This window comes from Cupressus sempervirens, chromosome 5, assembly GCF_028749045.1.
Source record: "Cupressus sempervirens isolate cs-2001-9-10 chromosome 5, ASM2874904v1, whole genome shotgun sequence".
Taxonomy (NCBI): domain Eukaryota; kingdom Viridiplantae; phylum Streptophyta; class Pinopsida; order Cupressales; family Cupressaceae; genus Cupressus; species Cupressus sempervirens.
In genome coordinates this window covers 791,400,556-791,412,933 of record NC_143122.1, presented here as the reverse complement: position 1 = coordinate 791,412,933, position 12,378 = coordinate 791,400,556, and the positions used below count along the sequence as shown (strand labels likewise).

At 32.7% G+C, this 12,378-nt stretch overlaps 1 non-coding gene across 1 annotated transcript; it reads right to left on the bottom strand.

Annotated features, from left to right (window-relative positions):
- Positions 1-11,381: 11,381 nt before the first annotated feature.
- LOC149558307 (U6atac minor spliceosomal RNA) lies at positions 11,382-11,503 on the bottom strand. The gene has a single exon (XR_016352520.1). It is a non-coding gene; the product is annotated as a U6atac minor spliceosomal RNA (small nuclear RNA).
- Positions 11,504-12,378: the final 875 nt, after the last annotated feature.

The window sequence follows — 12,378 nt, the reverse complement described above, 5'->3', positions numbered from 1 at the left end:
AGGATGAAAGTGAAGAGATCTCTCTTTTTTGGGATATTTTCTTATTTAAAATAGATGTCAATATCACTCTTTGTGAAATGGATCTATCTGTAGATCTAGTTATTTTCCCTATGAAATGCAATCCTTTCTTAACACTTTCAACCATATTTTTTTGTAAGTTATAGGTCCTCCTCTTTTTCATACTTTTATATATACCCAACAATTTTAATGGCTCTTTTCATTCATCTTTAAGGAAGTGAAATTGAAAATAATTGAGTTTTCTCCACTGTATCAAGATTCTCAAATCATGCAATTATTTCCTTAGATTTTTTATTCAATATCCTCTTCATAGTATGTGTAGGTTGACTAACATATTCTCTCAATTTTTTAACATCCATTTAAATTAGATGATCTATGTTTCTATGATTAATATTTCTCTTTAATCTTTGAGCTTAATTAACATTCTCATTTGTTGCTTGATCTTGGGTTGGAATTTTTTTTTATAATTTTTTTTTTTTAAATATTATTTTATGGGGACATATATACATACATAACTGGAAATATTATATACTTTTGTCTAGATCCCAATATGTATAAATATTATAAATTTAGTTTTTAATGAACTAAAGAGTTCGATGCACACACTTCTTTGACCATGTGATGAACCTTCTTCAATATCCATTGCTTCAAATTCAATTTCTTCATGTGCATGATTTCCATCATCGACTAATACACACAAGATAACAACTAAAATAAAGAACTTTTAAGGGGAAAGGTCTCTAAACTATGTCTTAAAGTTAGAAAGCTTGCCTAAATCTAGAGAGAGATTATACTTGTGAGAGATGTGTGTACCTATTTGAGCTTGGGATGATCATTCTCCTATGTACATTCTACAAATGTACATGTACATAAGTATTTTAGTCATTAAACCACTTTGAATCTTAACTCTTTTTACTAAATTGAATCCTAGACCTAACACTTTTAACGAAATTAGACCCTCACATTATTTAAATGTACCCCTAACCTTAACTCTAAAATAGGTCATTTACTTAACATAAAATTAAACATATATCTAAAATGATAAACAATATCAACTTTAATCCTAATTAATTTCCCAATCCTGAATGTTAAGACCTAATCCTAATGCTAACTATAATGAAAACCCCTAGAACATAAAATAGCTTTGAAAATTAGCTATATACTAAACTGCACCCTCATATAGACACTAAACTGAACTAAACCCTTATGTATATATTAAATAATTTTAAACCATAACCATAATTAAAAAAAATTGTTCAAACTTGACATTTACAAAATTGATTCAAATATAGAAATAAAATTATACCTCCAAAACCGTAAACCTTATTGATAACCTTAATTGATGCCCTTATCATAAATTTTTATACTTAATCTTAAAATGCTAATGCTATTTATCATGATGCTTATATAGACCTATACAAACCTAACCTTAATTTATAATTCTTATCCTAATTGTGAAGCATCATCATGTAATCATAAATAAAAATCCTTAACTCCAAATAGGGATACCTTTAATAGTAACACTAATTGCTAAACCATATTCCTAATTTAATAAACCGCATATTAGTATAAATTATAAACCTAGATCCTAGATAGATTAAGTTAAATGATAATCCTAATTTTAAACCCTAATCTTAAATGACATGCACCTGCTAAATTCTAAACCCTAATCCTAAGCTTAATTTCTTTAATGTGACCATAAACAAAAAACTTTAATCTTAAATATATAAAACTCTAAATAGATTTTACTATAAAAAATACATGTATTGGGAAAAAGATTGTACATATGTACCTTGCTTCCTTGTATAGTATTCTACTAAACTTTTAAAACAATTTTCTTCTTTTTGTTCCTCTATTCTATTTTGTGTAGACTTGCACTTTTATTTTTTTGTCCCATCACAAATTCTTTTAAAAAAATTGAAGAAAGATAAATTGAGTACATTTCCTTCCAATTAAAATGAAAATTATTTGGTTAATCATAATTGTAAAATGAAATAATTGATTAGTTATTTATATGGGAACCACAGAATTGGAAAGAAAAACCTAAAAAGGCCAACCTGGGTTTTGATCCAAAATAACAAGCTAGCATTTAACCTGCAATTAATCATGCTAGGTAGTTTTGGTTGAAACTACCTAAAGGGTGTTTCTATCAAAATTTACAAGATAGTTTTGATAGAAAGTAGGTTTCTATTGAAATTAGCAAACAAGAGATATTTGGAAAGGGCATGAGATTTCAGTTGTTTTCATGGCTTTCAGGCTCAATTACTATGTTAAGATAGAATTCACTGAAAGTATGCCATTTTGCATGACACAAGTAATTAGAATGATATTTCTAATGACTATTGATTTGATATATTTTGAAAATTTAGGTACACTTTTTAAAACATGAATTGGATAGAGGTTCATTATCCAAAATAAACCTCCATATTGGACACTCATGAAAAAATAGTAACTAAGAGATTTTTTTTTCAAAAAATAACTAAAAGATCTGTATTTGATTACTTTTTCAATAAGAAAAAAAAAAATTGAAAGTGGAATACATACATACATACATAGATACATAGATACATACATACATACATACATATATACACACATATATATATGTATGTATATGTATATATATATATGTATGTATATGTAGATATATATATGTATATATACATATACATACATACATATATATATATATATATATGTATGTATGTATGTATATGTATATATACATATACATACATATATATATACATATACATACATATATATATACATATACATACATATATATATATACATATACATACATGTATATATATATATATACATATACATACATACATACATACATACATACATAAATATATATAGAGTAATTTACATGCATCGAAAACAATGTATGTCAAAATTAGAGTTAGGTAAACTTTGAACACCAATAAAATATGAAACACTAAGGCTAAGGACATCAAACCACCCTCATGAGTTCAATATGGATGTTAAAAAACTAAATTCAAAAGAATCATGTATTGATATCTAGTGTAGAAAAAATGTTATGGTAGTCAAAACTTGTGCAACTCTTTAAGAATAAGTTTTTGGACAACATACCAATCTTCGTGGGTGAAAAAAAATTCTATATAAATATAATCTATATTGAAAATCCTAGAACACTCTAGTTTACTTTATCTTCAAATTCTTAACTGTTAAACAATAATTTGCATCTGAAAGAAAAAGTTTTTTTTTGAAAATTTAAAGTTCAGTATATGTTTAGGAAAAAAATGTAACCCAATATTGTGGGTTCACCAAGCCATTCTTTGTATAAGTATGACAATTATAAGACTTATATGAGAAGGAATACTAAGTGAAAGACCCCTATACACCCCAAGGTGAAACTAAAATTTAATGGCATTGCTAGGAACAAACATGCTATAAGCACATAGGTATTGTTAGGGACCAAGTTGGTTGACAACTAATGGCCTATGCGAGTAACTTAGGTAACACCTCAAATAATTTTATAGAAGCTATAACACACTTTTGGGGTCAAAATTTGATTGTCATCTTAGGGTGTAATAACATTAGCATAGAAGGTGGTTCTATGCTGGTGGTGAAAATAGTTAAAGGGAATATAGACATGGGTTGGTCAATAATTGATATCATAGGAGATATTTGGCACCTCCTTGCTAAGATGGAAAGTTATGATATCCAACACACTTATTAGGAGGGCAATGTGGTGGCTGATGTGATGGAAAGTTAGGGGATGCATGTCCATGGATTAAGGTGTTGGAGGCAGATGGTTTCCCTCACGACTAAGGCTCATTCCCTTCTTATAAGGGAAAACAAATAGATAAGGGGAATGACAAACAATTTAAATAATATTTATTATTATTGGCCTATGTGGGAAATTCTTACATTGAAGAAAAATATTATTTTAAACTTGGATCTAAATCATAAAGGTTACAAAGGTTATAATTTTAATGATGAGATAGAGGATAAAAAAAGTACTATGTTGACATAATGAGATTCAATGGACGAAATATGAAAAATATTTTAAATTGTTGTGTCAGTGGTAGAAAAGGTAGGAGTATTAATTGTATATGCATTAACCTTTCAAATTGCTTTATTGTGCATGATCTTCAGAGGCTTAGGTGTCATTTGAGTGAAGGGACAAACAATAGTACACATGTGTCTATTCTCTGTCAAAGGGATAGATTTTAGTTGCACTCATTGTAATAAGTATAGTATCCTTGCCTTTAACTTCATTACACGACAAAAAAAAAAAAATCTAAGGAAGAAATGTGCGAGTAAGGGCATTTAAGAATTTGCAACCTAGAGTTTTTAGAGAAATCTGATCAAGGCTTTGAAATGGGAGGTGACATGGTCCATATTGAACCATCTAGGATTGAAGATTATGCTAGAAATTCCTACACCTAGACGAATATTTATGGAGGCCTTGTTCTTTTTATGGAAGCCATGGTTGGTTATGATGATAACTTTTCATTACAATTAGTTTATTCCTAAACATATAGAAGATTAATCATTAATGTCATTTCCTTCCATTTGAATGAGGATATTATTGCCATGGCTACCGGTTTATCTATGGATGCTCAAAAGTGGCAAAGGGTGACAAAAGTCTCTAATGAAATGACCATGAATAGATTCTTTAAAAAAGATGAACAACCTATGAGATTCAGAGGTGTGTTTAGTTGTGGAATCCTTTTGGCCCCATGGAATGAGGTATGTTTTATTCTTATGAAATATCTAACCTTGGGAGATAGATTTGATGTCTATTATTACTACTATTTCCCACTTCTAAATCATTTTAGACACCATGATAAATTTTCCATTCCATTGTTTATTTTACATGATTTTGAAGCTACTATTGTTGATGTTGGGGATAGAATGGAAAAAGGGAAAAGTTATACTATTTTCCATCAGGGCCTTATCCTTCACCTCTATAATTTCACCCTAGCCATTTCTCCTCCTTATTGTGTTGCCTTAGATAATAACCAAGCCTCACTTAATCCCACTGGAAATGGTGGGGTTGTTCTATGGCTCCTAATCCTTAACCTTCCCCTTTCTCTAGCGCTTTGGGAAAACCTAATAAGAATTCCAATAATTTGGATGAGACCCAAAATGAAAAAAAGCCAAAAACAAAAAAGATGGATGAAATTCACCTTTTTAACTTTAGGGATGATAATTATGGGGTGAAAGGAGATTAGAGAGATTAGCCAAAAGTAGGGCTAGAATGAAACAAAAAGATTCTAGGAATTTAAAAATCTTTGAAGAGACATAATCCGAAGCCAACAAGAAGAAAGAGGGGAATGAGAAGAAAAGAATGTAGAAGGAGAAAGAAGATGTGTGAACACAAACATAGGATAATAGCTCTTCTTTAGAGGAGGTTAAAATCAAAAAGAAGAAAAAGAAAAAAAGTTAGTTAAGAAACAACTCATGTGTTTGCAAGCTTGACTATGATTACAGTAGACTTCACCTCCAAGGCTATCCCTTTCCTGGGGACAACAAAGGCTAATTTTCCAATGATAACTACCTACATTGTGCGCACGAAGAAATAAGAAAAAATTATATTTCCGCTAACCCTATAGTGATGCATGTGTAGGTGATGGAGATAGAAAAAAGAAATTGTGATGGGTGCTAGGAGATGTTTGGTCTGGTTAAGGACAAAAAATGAGAGATGAATGCACTTAATGCCTAGTTTAATGCTTTAGATGAGATATTTGCAACTGTCTCCAAGTTTTCTTTTAAAGTGGCTCATATCTCTGGCACTACTCTCTAGTCGCTACATTAGGAAAATTAAGATGATGGTCTTGGTGGGGAGGACTCCAAGAAATTGTATGGGTTTCTAGCCAATGACGGGGCCAAAATTCCAAGAATGGAAAGAAAAAGGCCAAAATTTAGGCCTTTGCTTTTTATTTTATGTTATTCTCTATGGACCTATGCCACAGGTCTAAACCATCCTTTACTTATCCTATTTGACTATTGGGCTTCAAAGATTAGTTTATATTTTTGTTAAAATATTTCAGTAGATATATCAAGGTAGTAGTATAGTTAATATGATTTCAAGTTGGAAAAATAATATGTGGTTTGCTAGTAATTTTATTTCCATTACTAGTAGATGGGATACTATGTTAGTAAATATCTAGTTCACTATTATTGAGTTGGGTAAGTTGTTTTCATATTAAGGGAAGGACTATTAATGTGCTAGTAATGTCTATGTTGTTAATGTGTTTTAATTAAATGGTTTATCCATGGTAATATACTAGGGCCAACCCCCTTATTTTGACTTCTATTTATATCCAAAACAAATGAGACTTCCAAGTTGATTTGAAAATTTCTATCTAAGTCCCTATCATTTCCTATCTTTTTTGGTCACATGATTAACATCAATTACAAAAGAAAGCATTATTAAATATCATAAAATAAAATAGAAAGAAATGTATGATTTCATATTCAAGAATGTGAATGAATTGTAATTTTCTCATACTTAAGATTCTATATTTAAGAATGTGAATGAATTGCAATTTTCTCATACTTTAGATTCCATATTCAAGAATGTAATTGAATTGTAAATAAATTGGAAAATTGTAAATTAAACAAGTGCCACATAGTGGCTTAGTACTTGATTTTAGTTTTGATGAATAGTCCTATTCTATTAAAAAATATAATTAGAATACAATTCACAAAAAAGGGGTCGAGGGATACAAGATCACCCCGTGAGAGAGTTCAAGCGGCCTAAGCCAGAACTAAACACACGACATTAGCCAGAAAAAGCAACTATTCATAATATTAAAAAACATATATAGCAACCTCAAGCTGCCAAAGCAGTAGTAGCCGAGGGCAGAGGATCATCTTTGTCATTGAAACCCCAATCATTTTTGGGATTGGGGGGCAGGTTGGGCACAAACTAGCCATCATCAGGAGCACAGTAGTAGGGGAATCAGTGGCAGCCTCTGCATCTTTGAAATCAGGCCACGGAGGAGAAATTGCCAGCGCTAGGCGGGGCCATTTGCCAGCATTATCTTGACAAGAGACAAGAGGAGGAGGTGGGGACCAGCCAGAGCCACCATGGGGTGGGGAGGCAGAGCGGCACCTCCAGCTACCAGCCCCACCATTGGGAGAGTGATGGCTGGAGGCCTGCGAGTGCAAAGTGTGCGAGTGGTGGCCTAAGGAGTGACACCGCTGCTGACACCCACAAGGCTTTGAGGTGTCTGCCAAGGCATCTGGAGGTACTCGAGCCATAGTGCAAGGGGCATTTCCCTAGTGGTTGAGCAGCTCCTGCAGGTGAGAAACTTCTAGGGAAACTTTATTAGCTTGCACTTGTATCTGCATAATAACATTGTTACAAATACAAGCTTTAGTGTACATTGCAATGTTAACATCCAAAAAGCTGTGTGTGAATAAAACAACATTTCTATCTTTCCATAGAGTAAAAAAAATTTCCATCCTAAATGTATGCCAGATCTGGGAGTACTTTCTAGGAATTTTGGGGGAATCACCCAGCAAGATCACGTGCCATGAAAATGGTTTGGGCCTAAAAGGCTTGAAAAAATCATGAATCTAGTGCCAGTAATTCTGTGCATGTTTACAAAACTAGAAAATATGTAGAAAGGACTTAGGTTGACCACAGAAGGGACATCTAGGATCAGGAACCCCTATGTGGTTGAGCCGAGGCCCTAGGGGAAGACCTTGGAAGGCAAGACACCAAGCAAAGTGGGTGATCTTTGGATCAGCAATAGTGCACCAGATGGTATTGAAGCATTTTCACCATTGAGAAAGTGAAGATTGCAAATGCCATCTCTTGTTGAGCGTGTCTACCATCCGAAGATGGGGCAAAAGCCATCAGTATCCCTTATTGGGCTTGTAGTTGGCAAAAGGAGTGTCAAGATACGCTCAGTCTGAATTCCAACCTTGTGCACTAGATGTATAGGGATGGAGGAAAGCAATAGGTCAAAAGTCTACTGATCTGCATGGATAAAGTGGTACTGAACCTGGATGTCTTACTAGGTCCTGAAACTCATAGTGACTCTAGAAAAGAGATCTTTGACAATTTTGATGCCATGTTTGAAAAAGAAAAGAGCACTGGCACCTTGGGTCTTAGAAAGAGGGTTACCCTGAATGACAAATAGGGGAGACCACCAAATATTCTATTGATTCAAGGAGAGACCATTACAAAAGTCATCCCCAACCCAATGAAGCCAGGGCTTGACAGCCTCCCAGGCTTTCCAGATGCTCTTGATAAAAAATGACCCCTGTATGACAACAAGATCACACATGATGAGAAGGGTTTGAAAACCAATCCCCTTCCACGCAGGTCCATTGACAGGGAAGCTAGAAGAAATGCAATGGAAAGCTAGAATCTTCCAAGATTCATCTCCAATAATAGCTTGAATGATCCACTTGGCACAAAGAGTAAGGCCTTGTTTGTGAGTGGAAAGTAGACTAAGGCCACTAGATTCTTTAGGGAGGCAATAAAATTCCCAAGTGACTCTATGAAATCCATGATGATCGAAACCAGAAGCCCAAAGGAAATCTTTGAGCAAGCATTCCAGCTTAAGATAAGAAGCTTTGGAAGGAGCCCAATAGGAAGAATAAAAAACATGGGTGGCCACAAAAATCTTAGAACAAATATGGAATTTACCAGCAAGAGAGAACGGCTTGGTAATCCAGTAATCAAGATTTTTTGCAATCTTAGCAAGGACAATTATCCAAAGCTCTAGAGGGGAAGCCTAAAAGGCAAAAGGGATGCCAAGAAAATGAAAAACTTCACTGCGAGTGACCCATTTCCACTCAAACTGGTTGAGCTAGTGTGGAGCTTGCAAAAAAGACCGGCGATAGCAAAGCATTTTATGCCATTGAATGGCAGAGCCAGAGGCTTGACAAAAAGTCCTCAGACAAGATAGGGCATTGTTGATGCTTTCCTCCTCTTCAAGAAGAGTAAGGAAGGAATCATTAGCAAAATGCCCATTGACAAGATGGGAAGTAGAATCAGGTAAGGTAATGCCACAAACCAATCTTGAGGAAATAGAATGAGCAAGCAGGAACCCAAACCCTTCAGCAGCAAGAATGCAAAGCATTGGAGCTAAAGGGCAACATTGCCTAATGGAGCAAAAGAGCCCAAAGGCCTCAGACTACAAATTATTAATGGTAATGCAAGAATTAGCAGCACCAAAAAGCATCTCCACGGATTGAATAAAGTTGGGACCAAATCCCAGGGCCTGGAGCATAGCTAGGATGAAGGGCCATTCAATGCGGTCATATGCTTTGGCAAAATCTATCTTTAGAAAGATGGCCTTTTGTTTGGACTTGCGAGCCCATTCCATCCCTTCCTAGATAGCAATAATGTTATCAAGAATGTATCTAGATTTGATGAAGCTAGTTTTCTCAGACCGCACAATTAGAGGTAGCATGTGCCTAATTTTGAGAGAGAGTACAATGGCAATTATCTTATAAGCCACATTCAGAAGGGTGATGGGCCTCCAATTGTATATGTCCTCCAGATCACTAGCCTTAGGTATGCATTTAATATTTCCTTTATTTATAATGGCTCTTAAGCCTGTAGAATGATATGCTTCAAGATAGACTCTGTACAAATCAGGGCCAATTTGCTCCCAGAGATTTCTTGTAAAACTCACAGGGAAATCCATCACACCCAGGGGATTTGTCATCTACCATAGAAAAGGTAGCCTCTTTAAGATCACTGAGGGAAAGAAGTTTCTCACAGAAAGCATGTTGCTTCCTCGCAAGGCGGTTGGGAGTAACAGAGATGATTTTCGGAGAGCATCTTCCTGGGCAACTGAATTTCCCTACAAAGCAAAGACGTTCTCATAATGATGAAAAAATGCTTGCAAGATGTCGGGGAGATTGGACAAAACAATTGTACCCTATTTGAGTTTCTGAATCCCAACTTTGGTATGACGGGCTCGAAGAGAATGAAAAAATTCCTTTGAGGCTTTGTCTCCAACCTTCAACCAGTGTAGATGAGCCTTGAGTTGAGCTCCACAGGAAGCATAGTTGTCAGTAACTTGCTTGTTATGTCAAATCTTGGTAAGATGAACTTGCAGATCCATATCAAAGGGGTTAAGAGAGAGAGCCTCGGAAGCTTACCTGAGGGCAAGGTTGTTAGTTGCATAAGCCCTTTTTCTGAAAATGGCGACTTGATGCCCATAGATGCACATGAATCATGCAGTTCTGGCAATGGCATCATTCCACCATTGAATCCATCCCCTTTGAGAGTGTGGACGTGGCTCCAAATTCCAGACACGTAGGATATGTGAGATGGTGGAAGCATGCATCAGCACTGACGTGTTGAGGTAAAACTGAGACTTAGCTACCTTGGGGACAATTTTTTTCCAAGTAATACCAAAATAAATAGGATAGTGATCAGATAAAGTGACATCTGACAGGGGAATGACAGGCAAATCTTGATCCTCAGAAAAGGAGAAAAAAGATTGTGCAGAGATCATGACACGATTTTAGTTTTAGTATAGATATAATTTTAATTTAATAAATTTAGTATAGTATATAAAATATTTTAATTATATAACTAATTATTAATTATTAGTCAATATAATTAATTTAGATCGTATGGTACTATTATATTATACATAAATTATTATATCAATATAATAATTTTTTTTAAATAATAAATAATAAAATTCACATAAGAGGCAAAAGCCTATAACGCATCGGTAAATTATGAGCCTCTAATCTGGATGGTCTTGGGTTCAAATCTACTCACGATTAACACATAATAATAATTAATCTTAATAATAATAAATAACCTAGGCTTCGACCGTTTACCTATCAAAAAAATATTTTTTTATTTTTTTTCACATAAGATTATATATATATATATATATTGATGAATGATGAAAATTACATTCTAACAAACTATAATATTAAAAGTAAAAAAATTACTTCAATGATAAAATAAGCAAGTTAAAAATAATATTTAATAACATAATAATGTAATAATAAAAATTATATATGAAGAAATTGGGATATAAGACTTGAATTCAATCAATCAATTAAAAATAGAAAATTAATTTAGAAAAATTATAAAGTAGTTTCTAAAAACATAGTATTCATGTAAAATAAATAAATAAAATGAATTCTAATTGGTGTTTTAGATCATATTTTAATAATTCATTTTATATATATATATATATATATATATATATATATATATATATATATATATATATATATATAATTAACGAAGTCAAAAGTTAAAATTATAAATTATAAATATTTGACAACATTTTTAAAAATTTTAATTAGATTTCAAGAATTTGATTATAAATACTATTCTTAAATATAACTAAATTTGAATATAATATCAACAATAAAATCATTTAATTTTTGGGTAAGATTCGTCAATGATAGATAGCCTTCACTTGTGAGTGAAGGAAAGTCCGAAGACTATTCCCATCCTTATAAAGAGAGATGCCAACTGTCTCTCCTTTTCTATGAACATAATCATTTTATTTTTAAATATATAAAAAAATACGATATTTGAACATAGTCTTATTTAGAAGGCTAAAGATAAGGTTTATTTGTAAAGATAATTTTAACAAAAGTTTATAATAGATATCAAGTCTGATATTAGTCATTTTGTTATCGATAAAAATCCTTATGCCAATTATAGCTATGCCTTTTTTCTCATATGTTCCCAACAAAAAATGCAATTAAAAGGCAAACAAGATGTCCTAAAAAGTAAATTTCAGCCTTCTAACTATTGCAACACTTGCACTCTACTCCATCATCACGCATTGTACTTGTTGTTGGTGCATCACTAGCCCAATCAAAGAGTCCACATCTATCATATCCCTACAATAAGAAATCTTCATTAGTTCCTAGTATAATAATTAATTATTCATTACACTAATTTCTAACAAAATTAAGTATTAAAATCCTTTTTCTTATTCAGGCAATGCCAAAATTTACACCTAGGATTTTTTGGTATGTTAGAGATTTTTAACAAACAAGGGCCAACACCACATTGACATATTGGCACATTAATTAAAGCCATCAACCCTACAACATCAAAAATACATTAGTCATATGAAAATACACATACTTTAATAAAAGTCTTATAAATCACTATATAGAATCTTTATAATCATTATTAAAAGCCTATTTAAATATCAATTTATATAATTAAATCTATAAAGTTATACAATTGATGTCCTAAATCCTTTCTCATTAGTTTCTAATGTTACATGTAACTAAAGACAAAGATTAAATTATTTATCTATCTCTTGCAAATCTTATAAAAGATGTACAAAATTGCTTATTCTACTACTTCACAACAATTAACAGTAGTTTGAAGGTCAAGTGTCATGTCAGTCT